Genomic DNA, 16,497 nt, shown 5'->3' with positions numbered 1-16,497 from the left:
CTCCCCAGATATCCCCCCCCCCATTAAAACCCCTTAATCCCCCCCCCCTTTTTTTTTTTTTTTTTTTTTTTGCATGCTATCAGACACAACTTTAAGTTTCATGAATGAAATCAGAATATGCAGATAAATGCAAACAGCGAACGCATCGAGGGGAATGGAAAACACGAAGCCACTTATAGAGAGTCGGGGGAGGAAGAGCGGTGATGTTCAGGGATAGAAACAGGGAGGGGGTGTGGGTTGGAGTCTGGACCAGAAACACTGGAGACATGAGTCATGGCGTGCAGTCTCCCAGGGGGCATGTTGGTGCAGTCTATAAAAGGAAATAGAAAAACAGCGGCTTCCCTCGCCCACCCAGGACTAGGTTATGCCTTATTAAAATCTGATAGCTTATGACAGCAGCTGCTTTGTTTAGCCCAAGCCTGAGTATCACCCCCACCACCTTTTTTTTTCTTCTTTCACTGCAATGGAGAAGTGAATGTAAATGAAAAAAAAAAAAAAAAGAAGTAAGCTGCTTAGAGTCGGAGGAGTTATCCAGGGATGGGAACGTGCAGCCGAAAGCAGGTCAAAAGTATCTGAAAGTGGAAACGCTTCATGGGAGCTTCTGCCTTTATTTTCGTCTCACTAAAGGCATCCCACATCTGTTAAAATAAGTTGATGAGTGACATGAACTAGTTAACTTGGCTCCTTGGTTTCCCCTTGGCTACCCTGCTGTGGAGCTGGCCTAGATTAAACATTGTCGGATATCTGGGACAACCGCCGAAAAAAAGAAGCAAAAGAATAATAATAATAATAAAAAAAAATCTCTGCCGTCTGGTGAAAGTGACCAAACGACAAGCCCTACCTCACATATACATCAAGTCTTAGAATCAACTAAGCACATTTACACAGGCGCTATTCATGGCCTCAATTTCAAGGTATTTCTCTTCATGGTTTAATACAGAAACAGAGCATGAGCTCATAAATGTGTAAAGAATAAACCATGCTACCCTCTTCCTGTTTGTTTTTCCGGTTCATACTTGGTTGATTATTTGTAGTTTTATGTCTCGGTCCCTCTTCAGTAACACATGACCTTCAAACCAGAATATAAAGCTCAGCTGTAAACAACATAAACTTGTTTTCATCTGAAGAGCTGTTGAATATAAGTGCCGCCACAGCATGATGCAGCCACCACCATGTGTCAGCTGTGTGCGGATGGTGTGTTCAGGGTAATGGTGTTTCCCATATTGGCCACAAAATGAAATTTTGTGGCCAATATATGGAAGGCCATGAATGCCTTCTGTTATATTTTCAACAAAGGTTAGATTTATGGAACATAAAAATAATAGTTGTCCAGCACTTGTTCCACACTCTTCCCCCTTTCAGCTGATGCACTGAACAGGCATCACGGAGAGTTTAAGTTCAAAACTTGGTATATTGTTTTACAATGTAAAACAACAAAATATTTACCAAGTATTTTCTGCATCGTTTCTGCTTACAAACAAATTTTCTATAAGATATAGGAGCTTGTTTTAAGTTAATAATTCCTTAATATTGATTTTTTTTTTAAGGAAGGACATTTCACTTAAAAACATGGAGAAAATGTCTTATTTAAGTTAAAAAATCTGTATCTAGTACTTTCTAAAATCAATATTAAGGAATTATTAACTTAAAACAAGCTCTGATGTCTTAGTTTTTTTTTTTTGGTTTTGTTTTCTTTAAGCTTTTTGTTCATTGTTTTATGTTCTTGAACAAACCTCTGAGGCCTTCACAGAACAGTCGGATTTATACTGAGATTTGATCACACGCAGCTGGACTTTTACAGGCAGATGATTTGACTGGATTGTATTTATGGGCCAGACTACAGGATACTGAATACAAATACATCGCACACTTTTCAGAGTTGTTTTTAAATTTTGAAATACTTCATATTTATGCACTACTTTGTGTTGGTCACTCAACTGAAATCCTCAAATAAACGCAGTGAGGTAGGAGGTTGTAACGTGACAACCATGCACACAACACGCACTCATACCTAAAGGCAATCCAGAGGAATTGCCTTTAGGTAATTCCTCTGGAATTACCTAAAGGCAATTAGGTAATTCCAGAATGTGTGCAGAAAAGCACACATGTGCTTTTCTGCACATGTGTGAGAAAAGCCACACATGTGCAGGGAAAACAAGCAAACTCCACGCAGAAAGACCCTGGGCTAGGATTCACACTTTTTGCTGCACTCCTGTACTTTCCCTCTACTTATTTCTTGTCTCATTAGTTGCATGAAGAAAAAAAAGAAAAGATGTCTCCAATAATTTTTTTTTTTTTTTTTTAAAACCTTCTTCATCAAGATTTAATTTCCGGTCAGCTGCCAGAACTGTGCCAGTTAAGTAGAAGTAGGTTTAGCATAACAGCCTCATGTGCTAATATCTGCAGAAACGGTTTAATCCAGTTTGCCTGGTTTGGTCTATGTAAATTCATATGACCAGAAGGATTTGTTAAAAGATATGGAGCGACTGAAAGGAAAAGCCCACAGTAAAATGGATGTTCATGATGATAAAAGCAACTGCTACTCTGCTGTTGTTTTTTTACATTTACATGGCTTTCCTTTGTGTCTGCCATATAAAAGGTGACTGGCAGAGCTCCATGGCTGCCGGGGAGGGAGAGCCAGCGCCACCACAACACCTGCTCCATCTCCTTTCCCTCCTACCTCTGAGAGCAATCTGCCCACCTGCTTCCATGGTGAAACAGACACACCCTGCCCGCAGTTCCTCCCTCCTAGCCTGCAGCTAAAGTGGAGCTAGTCTGCACAGGAGCACAGATGCAGGCAGAGCTCCAGCATGCCTGGCCACCATATCCTGGGAGGGAGGGATCAACGGAGCTGTGGGTCTTTTGTGTAGCTGCCACCACTAAAAAAACACGCCCCGCAAGGTTGTGTTTGCTCTCCTTTTTTCCCCCCCACCTGTCATCAGTGCTTTCTTTCATCTGTAGGGTGCAGACCATTCCTTGAGGCAGCCAAGACATTATCTCAGTGGAGAGAAGGAGGCAAAAACGACAGAGGTGAACCTTTTCGAGGTTGGAGCATGGTGTACAAAAAGAGGGTTCAGCCGAGGAGCTCTGGCTACTCGCTGAAGAACACCCCCGTACTTGTTGTTGTGATTGTTGTTTTAATGATTATATTGTGTATTTATCTGGAGATGATGATGACATTCCCTTGGTGACTGTTATTAAAATGCTCTGTGTTGTGGCTGATCTGATATTACGAATAAATTAGTGAGATTTAGTGTCTGTGTGTCATTTCATCCTATTTTATTTTACAGTATTAAAAAGGAAAAGATCTGTATTCCACACACAAACACACACACGCACACACACACACACACACATCTATACAGTATTAATGGATATATGCCATGAAGGCTCTTAAGAGGTATTAAAAGGTCTGACATAAAATAAATAGGTGAATGACAAATATTTTTGGTTGTTTTATTATATTATGAGATTATATTTATATAATCCCAAATTATATTTGGTTGTTTTATTATATTATGAGACAAAAATATGAAATGTAGAGGATGTAGAATACATTTTCTGGAAATAGTTCTTTATCACAAGCAAGGCGTTGGGATTTTATCAACAGAGATTTATGGATAATTGTAAAGAAGAAGGAAAAGTGACACATGGTTGATGGTTCTCACATTTTCTTAATTAAAAACAGGATTTCTGCAAGTTTCAAAAACATAAATTTAAGACTTCAAGACCATGAAATTTTAAACCGATATCTTCACAGAAATCTACAAACGTAGTGATAAGTGACAAATTTGAACTTACCCTTGACAGCAAAAATGCTAGCAAGGTATGCAGGCAGCTAGTTAGCAGTAGTCTTGAGTCTCCTTCTTCTTTAATCTTACCGGCAAAGAGCTTTTAATCTGCACTACCACCGCTTTCTGAAGCGGAGTGTGAAACACAACGGAAACCACAAACTTCTGATTTTACAAACATCTCAGAATGTTAAAATGTGATTAGGCCAACCACGTGCACAAATTCATGTAGGATACTTTCCTATTCTTTTTAGATTATAATTCAAATAGGTACAACGAAGATATCTGAGTCCAACTTAAACTTTTTGTTGACATAAAAGTCCAGCGTGGAAAAAATATACAAGATTAAATAGTCCTGTCTGGACACAATGTAAAACAAAATTAGCATATTGAGGGCTAACTTATCTTTTTTTAAAGTTAATTTAAGACATTTCGGCTTTTTAAGGACACATTCATTTGCATTCTCCCCTCTTTATTCTGACGCACCTGAAGAAACTCCAGCACAACTTTAAAAGTCTTTAAATAGGTAATTAATGCGTGTAATTTAATCTCAGTAGAAATCTAGCAGCTCTGTGAAATCCTTAATGGTTTCTCGAAGAGCATCAGAAGAACACAGCAGATAAGTCAGGGAGAACATATTGGAGAAGTTTAAACCAAGGTTACGTTGCAAAAAAATATCCCGCCCTTCATTATATCACACAGCACTGTTGAAACCTTCGTGTGAAAATGGAAAGAGTGAACTTAACAAGATATTGGCAGCCCACCTAAACTGACAGGCTGGATAAGGAGAGCATTAATCAGATTCAGAGGAACTGCAGATGGGAAAATCTGTTAATGAAACAACGATTAGTCATGCTCTCCACAGATCCAGCCTTTATGGACGAATGGCAAGAAGAGAGCATGAGAAGTTCTGTACAGAGTTTACAACAAGTCATGTGGAGGACACAAGAGAAGGTGCTCTGGTCAGATAAAACCAAAGTTTAAATTGTTGGCCTTTATGCAAAATGCCATGTGGGCCAGAGAAAACCTTTAAGAGCTCAGATCAAAGCATTTCCATGTGTTACTTTTGCACATGCTGTCAATAAAAGCTGGAAAATGGGAAAATATTTCAGTCTCTAGACATACTGACCTGCAGATGTAACTGCAGCAAAATATGGTTTTTATGAAGTTTAGATTTATGCAGGCTGTTCCATATTTTCCTTTCACTTCACATTTATGCAAAACCCGTGCTGGTCAGTGTAATAGCTATTACAATAAATGCCAAAAGAATACTTTGAAATTGGTCGCAAGATGTGTGGGGGAAAAAAAATAATGTCAGAATATTTTTTACAAGACATCATATTAGCTCTTGAGATTGTTTTCCAGGAGGCTGAGCTGAAGTGTTGCAATCCACAAGCAAATAAAGAACATCGTAGAAGTTCAAAGCTATCATTCCGAAGCATACTTTGCTGTCTAACATTGCTAACTTGTTTTTTATGTGATGCAACAGACAGAAACTAGTACTGAAACAGTGGAGGGGTGTGTTTTTGTTCAGTTTGTGTTTGTTTTTCCTCCGGCAAGATGAGAGAAATGCTGGTTCAGCATGCTGTAAACGGCCCACAGGGGCCCGTTCTTCAGCATAGTCCTCCTCCAGAAACTGATTTCACCGCGGGGCTTTGGCTCACCATTCCAGCAGCCCTCTGGCCCGCATGACAACAGGCGGCCTGTTTTCCCCTGCAACATAGCAACACTGCCCTCAGCGAACTCCTGACTCTTGACAGTCAAAACACACTGCTGGCCAAGGTGACAGCAGCTTTGCATCGGGCATGATGAACACACCTGGGGTGGGAGGCTGTGAGCGTGTCACCCTGGCTGTTAAATCAACATGACGTCACTGGAGGAGATTTGAATAAATAATCATAAGCATGGGCCACACATTTGCCTCGTCGAAGGCTAATTTTCCAGAGAGGAATCTTAAACAAAAGCGCTCTGGGTGCGAGTTCAGGGCCGCTGACGGAGAGCAGCTGAACCAGACGTTTGGGTTTCACATTTCAAAGCTCCAGGGTCAGTTTGAGCCTCATAGGGGCAACAGCAAGGATGAAGCCTGAGACAAACACGTCTGCAGGCCTTATCACGCAAATCTGAAGCCTTTTGAAAGATAGAATGCATTATTTCCCCATTACTGTGTCAGGACTTTGAGTCATTGCTGAAGACATTCAGAGTTGCTGCACCGGAACAGGTCCCAAAGAGACAGAGAAGACGGCAGGACATGTAATTCACCACCGTGTCCTCACATCGCCTTCAAACAGCCTGTTGTTTGTCCTGAAGGGCAGTCTTCTTGCGTTTATATGCCCTCATACATATCAATTACTTGCAACTTGGTTTGTGTCATCCTCAAGGTGCCTGAAAATTAGGTTTCAATGTCAGCAGAGAGACACATTCCAGACAAAAATAACCCAGCTTTCACCTCCTGGCTGTTCAGTCTCTCCACCCCCCCTTCCGCTGTCACGAAGCAGCAGCTCAACCTGAATCTCCTCCCATTTAATAGCTCTGAAATCCAGGCTTGCACAAGCAACGCATTCTTCTTGCATCAGCAGATGAACTTCTTTCCATGTAACACCAGAGCTGTCAGCAAACCGTGGCGAATGTTTATGGAGCGAAACAGGAGGGGAAGCGAAGCTGCACTGTGTGCCTCTTTGTTGCTCGAACTCGCAGAGGATTGAATTCCTGAAAACTTGTACAACAACAACAAAAAAGAAAAAAAATGGCGTCACCCTTTGCTCTGAGTCAGAGATGCAGTGTGCCCTGGATGAACTTCCTGTTTCAGATATAGGGTTTCTCCAGCCGAGCCGCATGCAGGAAGTGAGTCACACTTATTCACCAGCCGTCTGCAGGCTGCAGACTCTTCAAGCCTCAGAGTGACAGGCCGTGGAGGGGACCAAATTAGCTTCTGAAACTTTAATCTCCTAAAACTTAATTATTTAATATCTGAACCACCCACATCAAAGGAATACCTCAGCTCTCTCCTCTCCAGCTGCCTTGATGGAGGCTTTTAATACCGTCTCCTGAAGGATTCACCTATTTTACATGGCTGCCCTGTGGTTTGAATGATGCTCTGCTGAACTCGTGCAAATCAGAGATATACCGCAGCAATAAACTGTAGTGCACTTAAACCTGCGTCTTTTAACAGAACATTGTCCGGCTGCAGAGCGTGATGTCGGCGCACATAAAAAGAGCAGGAGGAAACAATTACTGTGATCTGAAATGACGAGAATTTGAAATGAAAAGGAAATAAAGGCAGGGTTCCCATAAAGTTTCCATTTCAAAGTCTCATATTTTTTCCAGGTTTCTCCCAAAACTGTTGACATTAGAGTATAAAACACTTTGATTTACTCATCTTTATGTACAGATCAAAAAACAACACAATTCAGAAGTTGGCTTTGGATTTAGTAGTGTGGTAAAGGACTATTTCACTTCTTTTTTTCTGGTATTTGGACAAACTTACACTGGCACACAAAATCCTGAATGGATATGGGTCTTTCTCGTTTGTTTTTTTAGTAAAAGTTGCATGAATTTATCTGCAGATTCTGTCTGTAACTTAAAACCCCCCAAAAATCCATGAGTTGGTACGGAGACTTATGGAAACTGGCCATTATCTAAAGAAATATCAAGGTAAAAGCTCTTTGTTCTTCAGAAAATGCTTCTTTTAGATTATTATTAAGGAGTAAAATCTGGAAGTAAGCAGTTTCTTTTTTCTTTTTTTTCCATTATCCAGAATTGGAAAAATTCTGGCTAATTTTAAAACTGTGTAGAAATACTGTATACATCTAAAAAGAAACTAAAAATGTGAGGACTTACATATCCTACTCAGAGCTGGGGTTTTTTTTGTTTGTTTTTTTGTTTTTGTTTTTTTTACTGATACCATTAAAATAGTTTTTCTAGAACTACTTGTTTTGATAAATAGAGACTCTTCTTGAGCTTTTCTGCACCAAAAAGTCCAGGTGGGACTGGCATGAAACATGGGTTGCATGGGATTGTAAATGTTTGAAATTTCAGTACATTTTCGAATAAAAATGTGGTCAAAGAATTGAAAATGGGTCATTATTATGGCTTTTAAAAGAATAATGACTAAATCTTCTGATGCAATCAATGCATATGGCATCTAGCAGACAGAAAATCAGCCTCCTTCCAATGCCTTCAAGGTACAAAGACCTAAATCCAGAGGAAAATATAAAAGGTGAGCTAAAGAGAAGAACCAGAGCTCTGAACAGTGTGGAAAGAATTATATAGAAACAGCTCAAACCCTGCAAACGTATCATATGCCTGTATTAGCAATGCAAAAATAAACTTTTCCCCATTTTAAATGACATCCAGAAGTATAATTTATGTTGAAAAAATGTTGGAAGAAAGGGAAATAGGCCCCCAAACACATCAACCTTTGGAAACGAGGTTCTAAATGATCCCCAACTGGCCTTAATTTTTGTCTCACACAGCTTCATAACACACATTCCCAGACCTGCGTAACAAATTCACTCAGTGGAAAAGTGGATCAGAGAAATGGAAAGTTAATCCTCCCCCCGAACCTGTCCAGCCTGAGACAAAAGAAAGAGTGGGGGCTGCTGCAACCGCAGACAGGCACAGGGGCTTTTCTGTCTCTGCAGACTCAAATGTAAGAGCTCACATATCCAGCTGCAGAGTCAAACGCACGCAAACCTGGACAACAGACCTACAGATATTCAACAGCGCCTGGTGTGCTCCAACTAATCTTCTGGCCATGTTCGTGTTTACTGAAAAATACTTTAACACATAAGTGACAATGAGGGGCTTTGTAAGGCGAATGTCTTTTAAGGTTATAAATTTGACTTTTTCTTGTCCCCGTACGGTCATCATAGTTTAAGAAAAGCTAAATCACCTAAAGCTTCCAGTTTTAAATTACTTGGCCTTGACAATAGCCGTCAACTAGAGATGTGCTGATCAGGTTTTTTCCTGCCGATTCCGATTCCGATCACCCATGAGGGCCGATTACGGCCGATCACCGGTACCGATCACATAATTATTATTTTTTTAATCATAAGCACCATCGGTTACATTATGTGGAAAAAGGAACCACGTGCTTCAATTTTCCGCCGCAACACGCAAACTTCCCCCATTCACTCAGTGCGTTACAGTTCCACATCGCTTAGGATTTGTTGCTGCGTGTTTGCACAGTGTGAAGGAAAGAGGAGACCAGCTGCACAGGCAGGCTGGGAAATGAGATGCAGGCGACCAGTTTGTGTGATCGGCAACAAGAGACCGTGATCGGCGATCACCGATCATTCACTTTTTCACAGAAATCAGCCGATTATGATTGGCACATCTCTACCGTCAACATAAAAAAGCGTTCTATCAAAGTTGAAACGAGAGAAAAAATTGTTACTATGGTTGCAAAAAAGTATGTCACAGTAACAAAAGATTCTATAATGTATAAATGTTTTTATCAATGTCAGAAAATGTTCAGTAACTCCTCGAAAATGTTTTGTTTACATTAGAAAATGTTCTATCACTGTCACAAAAGGGTCGTTGAGTTTAAGGTTCTATACTGTTGGTTTCAACATTAATTCCATCAACAATAGAAAATATTGTATGGTTAAAGACTCTATTAATGTCAGAAAAGGTTCCATCAATGCAAGAAAAAGTTATATTATTCTCGTAAATTGTTTTTTTTTTAATGCCAGAAAAGGTTCTAAAAATGCCAAAAGTGCTTCATCAAATGTTTCATTAAAATGTAGAAAAGGCTTTATTAATGTTGAAAAAGGTTCTGTTGATATTATAAAGGTTGATAGAGGATGTTCTGTGGTTATATCATCACTGGTAAAAGTTATTTCGATTTGATAAAAGGTTCCGTCACTTTTAGCAAAGGTTTTTATTAACATCAGGAAAGGATCTTTGCTGCATGTCTTCCTTGCTTCTCTCTTTGCCCATTTCCTGTCTGATCTGCTACAAATAACAGCTAATATAGTACCAGAGGAACAAAAAAAGTTCTATCAATGGTAGACATTTAGAAAATGTAATAATTCATAAGGTTGAGTTAGCATGTTTAATGTCAAAGGTTATGGCATCACAAAAAGTATGTTGTGATGGCTTTGTTGACTAAAAAGTATAAAGTAGCATAACTCAATTTGTAAAGTTATAATTGAAACTAACAGGCTTCTGCCACAACATCTTTTGGACAGATGAAGCCAAAATATGGATGCATTCATGGATGCATCCATGGCTTCAGCTATGGATGCACCCATAGCTGAAGCCATGGGTCAATGATCTCCAACACATTAGCTAATGAACAGAAAATGAAAAGAATCACGTTGAATTGGTTTGGCCCAGTCCAACCGATCAAACCCCAGCGAGCTGAAGCAATATTTTATAAAGACGATCTGGCGAATATTCCTCCACAATGACGTGAGAAACTGATACAGTCAGAGAGAAAGCAACTACTTAGAGTTATTGCTGTTAAAGGTGGCTCTACAACCTGATAAATCTACAGAGCGTTCTCTCTCTCTTTTTTATTATTTTCGCCATGATGGTAGTGTATAGAAGCTTTCCGTTTCTGATGACTGTACCTGGCACCATCCACCTGGAACAGATGGCTTTTCAGGCAGACCATATCAAATGTACCCAATGACGCAAAGAACTCATGATCTCATCTAAACCCACTTCCATTCTTAATTTCCCGATGCTGTGCATATGTTGTGGAGGGGTGAGCGAGCGAGTGAGTGCTGAATTGAGAAGTATGTGCGTACAAATGCAGATGTGTCCGTACGGGTGCAGGATGCAGGATATTCTCCGCTCGCTTGAAAGCCTTTTCAAAGTGGAATGACTCTATCAAGGGAACAATGGATATTCTGAGCCCAGCAACGTGACAAAGGTTCACACTGACACGCTTTCCTAAATTAGGCTGTTCATGCACAGGAGGGAAGTAAGCGCCGCTCCTATTCTTCTCTTCTACTCAGGGGTCATTGTGTAGACAGGAAAGGCCACGGAGACATATGACTTGATATGCTCTCCAAAGTAGGTTAAGGGCACTCCACTTGCAGCTGAGAAAACGCTTTTTCTTACTGTGCATAGGATGAGAAGTGATTCTGTAACGCCGTGGATACATTGACTTGCAAAAGTATTACAAACAACTTGAAGCTTTTCGCATTTCTGCACTTCAGAGCCACAAGCCTGAATGTGTATTATGGAGATTTCAAATGACAGACTGAATCAAAGTAGTCGACAACTGGGAAGTGATGCATGGTTTTAAAAGTATTTCTTTCGCTGAGTCACTACTTTGTAGAACCAACCAATATAGATACAAGTCTTCTTTGCAAAAATAGCTCAAGCTCAGTGAGATTAAATGGAAAACCTATGTTAGGACTTTGACTGGGCTATTCTGATGTATTAGTAAGTTTTTCCATTGTAACTCTGACTCTATATTTATTGTTGGAGGTTGAACCTCAGTTTTAAAGGGGCAGTATTAAGTAGAACTGACTAATTTTCAGATTAACGTTATAATATGAAAATGTTATAATGTCATAATATTATTCCCTTATCAAAAACAGACCTGGAGTGTTGCTTTGATGCTGCATTTTTGAGAAATCCTTTAATATCAGCCGTTCAGCTGTGCAAAACAGTCTCCCCCACTTGGTTCCTTCAGATTAGCGGCAGCAGCAATTAGCAAACTCCTGGTAGAGCTGCGTATCTGCTGAGCTTATTATGAAAACTACTTCTAAGTGCAACACTCCTACGAACAATGTAAACAGCTTCATGGAAACATATTGTTGTGATGACTTCCTGAAGGCAGAGTGTCAGAAAGAGCAGGAGCTTCTTAAAGAGACAGAGGCCCAATTTCAAGACGTTGATTTACAAAGTCAAATTACTTTTCAGTCATGTTTGATATCCCCAGCATTTTTCTAACAACTGAAGGTAAAATAGTTACTTGATTGTGCTATAAAATGGCACTTTGTTCCTGGGAATTTCATAACACTGGCCTTTTAAGTCTTTCACAGCTTTTCTTCCTGGATTCCCAGTCTGTTACACCCATCTAAGCACCAGCTCTGACCAGTTTCCCTAAACCTATGGAAGGAAGACACACCAAAACCATAACCACAGAGAGCTGAGGGAGATGAGTAGTCTTAGCTTATGCTTTCCATAAAGGCCAATAAGTTCAGCTTTGGGCTCAACTGACCAGAGCATCTTCTTCCCATCCTGGCTTGTGGGAACTGCTTTCTTCTTACCACTTTTCCACAAAAACCAGCCTTGTGCAGTACACAGTTATTAGTTGTCCTGTTAGGAGAACTGAGATGTGGTTTTCTACAGCTCCTCCAGAGTAAACATGGGCTTTCTGTCTGCTTCTGGCCCATTTTGCGTGTATTTTGGTCTTCATGATGCTGTTTTTCCACCAGTGTTTTCTAACAAATCTCAGAGGCCTTTACAGACCAACTTCATTAAGGCTGAGATTAAACTTCACCCAGTTGAACTTCATTTACTAATAGACATTTTTGCGCTGGATTTTATTTATAGGCATCACAGTAAAAGAGACTTAGCACAAGTTGGAGTATTTTAAAAACCATGTATCATTTTTCTCGTGACCTAACAGCATACATTAATTTGTTTTGGTCTGCTACACTGAATCCCAGCAGTTTTGAAGTGTTATGATCTCCTTTGCAAAGCAGTCTAATTCTGTTTTTATTCTTAAAGATTAGTGTCATGGTTAGGTCATTATTCATAGAGTCTCTTCAGTCATCAACTGTAAAGCCATCTGCAGGTTTAGTTCTTTCTCAGGGGAATCTTTAATCTAACTTTGACAGCAGTGGGAAGAAGCAGTCCCTCCTCCGCTTCAACCTTTTCACCGTCCCCCCAAACACGAGGGGACCTTCGGCATGTGAAAACCATGACCCTGACTGATGTCATTAGAAGACAACCTAAATTACGTCAAGCCATGTTTAGCAACCGTTCATGTTCTTGCATTTACATAAACAAAAGCTGCCAGTAAAGACTGGAGCAGACATTTTGGGGAGGTAGGAAAAGGCTAGTGAAGGAGCAGAGGCAGGGCCTCCTTGATTACCCCCGCCTTTCCCCCTCGCTGAACTCACACCACAAAAACTAGCTTCCAGGAAACCAGCTGTTGGAGCTGGGAAAAGGGAGGAGGTGATATTCTATATCAGGACTGTGAATCACAGTTCCATGCTCTGTATTTTTCCTATGGTGGTTTGGCTGCCTGGCTGGTTGGCTCAATGAGAGGCTGGTAGTGTCTGTGTGTGTGTGTGTGTGTGTGTGTGTGAGGAGGATCGTGTTGTGGACCGGGCCTGAGTGCTGAGGGACTGACTAGGAGACCAGGACGGAGGGGGTTGTTGGGTTATTACATGGCCTCGGGGGTGCTTATTTAAACCAAAGTCCTGTCTGGAATATTGCACTCAAACACTGTTATTGTACTGCAGCTGCATAAGAAACAAAGGCAGGGAGATAAAAATAAGAAGAAAGAGGAAAAAGAGAGAGAGAGAGAGAGGCGATTGAAGGGGATAGAAAAGCAGAATGAGATGAAGGAAAGAAAAGGTCTGGCTATTATTGTCATAAGTCCTTTGGAGGACTTATGACACATACAGAGTGCAGAAGAAAGAGGAAGTATGCAGGGATAACCCATTTTGAGGCAACAGATGACAAAGAATCTTATGCTATGAAGAGTTATAACACATTTTAAACCCCTTTATCTAAGTATGCACTTTACTGCATGACAGAAAGAGAAAACAAAATAATTATTCTGATGTAGCACAAAGAGAAAATATGGATTTGTTTAACGGAAGGAAACAAATCGGTTTCAGAAATATGTGTTTGGAGCAAGTCATGCACAGCCGGGCAAGAAGCAAGAAGAAAACTCAAAGAAACTACGTGGAATCTCGGTGCGGTTGGGCAGCACTGTTTGCTTGTGTTGAGACAGCTCCTAGGAAAGGAATGTGTGGCCTACATTCCCACTTTAGCCCCCACCTCCTCCTCCTCCTGTCCTCTCAAACACCAACACTCACTGTCAGCAGGACCAAGTTTAGGAGGCTGCACACCAAAAATAATAAAGGAAGGATACGGTGGAAGCACGCACTTTTGATTTACCGCTCACTTCCAGCTGGAGACACTGGCTGTGCATGGTTGTAACGCTGACTTATCTCCACAGATTTAAAATCTCCCGTTCTGACTCAGGGGACGGAGAGAGGTTTAGTCTGCTGCAAGGACGGGGGAAAGTGGTGGAATGGGGAGGCTTAAAGGGATAGTTCTGTAAATTTGAAGTGAGGTTCTGTTTTATTCTTAAACCTAATATACTACTTGCAGTAGATGACTCTTTTGGTGTTTTCATTTAGTGTGAATCCAAGATAGGTTGAAGCTACTGGCTTGTCTCAGAAGGCAATAGCACTTCCACCTTCTTAAGACAACTCCAGTCTCAAAAACATTGGAAGGAATTCAATGATTATTTTAGCTGCTGTCACACTTTTCTTTTCTAGCATGTGCCTTCACTTATGAAAGAAAATGTATCAACTACAAAGCATTTTAGGTGTTTTCATAGCTTTGGCATTTTTGTCTTGCTTTAGATATGCAGCTATTTTGAAGTGTATGTGCAGCTTTACTCTGTAGTTTTATTATTTTTCCAATGTTCAAGGATCAACTGGGACTTTGATTCCCCTCAAGTCGTCAAATCTTGATTGTCTTAGTTACATTAATCAAAAACTGGGTGGGGCTAATTAAATGTGAGGATCTTCATCAGTGTAGGCAGAGAGTCTGCATAATGTAGCATGAGATTAGTAATGTCACATGCATATTAGCTAATTTTGTGGGGGGGAGGGGGGGATGGTCATATATCAAACTATTAAATGTTTCAAACACATTTTTGGATGTGTTTGACATAAGTATATCATCTATGGTACACTGCCTCCAACCTCCATTTCCTGCATGATTAATCAAGCATTTCTGTTTAAACAACCAACTAAGGCAAATGGGATGATGGGTTAAAAGTTCTGACATCAACGTTTGCATAAAGTGTAATTATGTTGATTTGTTGATTGAAGTTGTTTCAAGATGGTAAAAATCCACTTTGGTCTCAAACTCTTTTATATAAGCTGTTAGGTTTGGATTTCAGGACCAATTAATCTGGATTACCTTGGTTGTAAAAAACAAAAATGTTACAACAGCTAAAGTGAACTCTTAGCTGTTGTAATCTCTTAGCTTTTGAATAGTTATTTTTTTGAGGTTTTACATATTTGGTTATTAGTCAGTGTTTCACGTGGGAAGAATAGAGATGCTGCACAAATAACCACATAAAGAAGCTGTGACCCCATGTTAAACGTTAATATTATTTTTCACTGTGGTAAAGGCCTGATTTGGTATTTGCCCCTCCAACACCTGCCCTTAACTTCAGCCTCCAGGACCGACTAATCTGGATTCGTATGAAATAAAGTTGCCAAGAGCTTTAGCTCCTACAAGTAAGATATTAACTCCTTGGAACCTTCTAACGTAACCTCACGACAAAAATACTGACCTATCCCTTTAAGGGATAAGATGAGTGGGAGGAGTGGGTCAGCGCTGCATTCAGATGAAATTAAATGGAGGCTAAAGTGCTGACTCATTGTGTTCAATCCGTTTATTACCTGCTCTGTCACCCAAGCTTTATGGGATGGGCTGCCAGAGGAAGGCTGGGGGGAATGCAGGCAGGCAGGCAAGCAGGCAGGTAAGCAGCCCTCATTTACAGGAACACTTCTGGAGGCAATAACACTGCAGTTACCAAGCCAGCATGCTAGACAGCAAGCTCCATGGCTCACCTGCGCTCTGCTAAAGTACCCTTCAGGAAACCCCACCTCCACCCTAACAAAGCACACACACACACACACACACACACGAACACCCTCAACCCATCTCATTTTTCTGGCTTAACAGGAGGAAGCCTGTTTTTGCTGCTAATGAGACATCAAGGGAAGCTGGGGAATCTGAGCCCTAAGCCTGCTAGACCAGTGTGTTTGTCTGTGTGAAGAGACGGCGAGCACCGTCTTGTGTTGGAGGAGCCAGTGCATTTGTGTTGTATAAGAGCAGAAAAAAAATACTTAATTTCAACCAGATCAGTGACGGCAGCCAAACCTGGATTCATCTCCACCCTCAGTCACATTCCCACACAGTTGGATGTGTAAGATATTAATCATCCACATCACAGCTGACACTCACTGAGGTGTTAACGCTGGTTGCAGTGTGAAAACAAAGGTGGAGCGTCTCTGTCCTGAAACATGCAGTCAGTAACCGTTCTTCCTGGATTATAGACATTTTAGATGATTTTTGTTTTTTAACATTGGTCCAGAACAGTAGATTTAAAGGTGACATGTCATGCTTCCCTGAACAGGTTAGAGTAGGTCTATGTTCATTACATTTTTTGCACAAAGTCATTCTTAGATAGTGAGATTTTAGTCTGGTCTGTGCTGCCTATTTTCATCTCCTTTCAGAATGAACTGTTTTAATATCTTCTTGTCACTTTAAATCCAAATAAGCTCCTGTTGGCCACGCCCCCTAACTCAGTGTTTACACTCACACGTGAAAATGGCTGCAAACACATGCAGAATTATACAACCATACATCTTTGAAATGCAGAAGCGGAACCAGTAAAAGTGCATCAAGTGGTTTCTAAATGGAAAGTCATCAACAAAACACTTGTCTTTTCCAGCAGCCATTGTACAGCACATACAGC

General features: G+C 40.6%; 2 long non-coding RNA genes across 3 annotated transcripts in view; one reads left to right on the top strand and one right to left on the bottom strand.

Annotated features, from left to right (window-relative positions):
- Positions 1-3,256, top strand: part of LOC106949771 (uncharacterized) — a 24,000-nt gene extending 20,744 nt beyond the window's left edge. For both annotated transcript variants that reach the window (XR_001425450.1, XR_001425451.1), the window contains one exon: positions 2,600-3,256. This is a non-coding gene — a long non-coding RNA (uncharacterized LOC106949771). The remainder of the gene's footprint in view (positions 1-2,599) is intronic.
- LOC106949772 (uncharacterized) overlaps positions 1-16,497 on the bottom strand; it is a 26,013-nt gene extending 9,516 nt beyond the window's left edge. Inside the window, exon 1 of the long non-coding RNA XR_001425452.1 lies at positions 16,461-16,497. This is a non-coding gene — a long non-coding RNA (uncharacterized LOC106949772). The remainder of the gene's footprint in view (positions 1-16,460) is intronic.

This window comes from Poecilia latipinna, unplaced genomic scaffold (genome assembly GCF_001443285.1).
Source record: "Poecilia latipinna isolate Pla-1442-1.1 unplaced genomic scaffold, P_latipinna-1.0 Scaffold362, whole genome shotgun sequence".
Classification (NCBI taxonomy): domain Eukaryota; kingdom Metazoa; phylum Chordata; class Actinopteri; order Cyprinodontiformes; family Poeciliidae; genus Poecilia; species Poecilia latipinna.
This window is presented reverse-complemented; position numbering and strand designations above follow the sequence as displayed.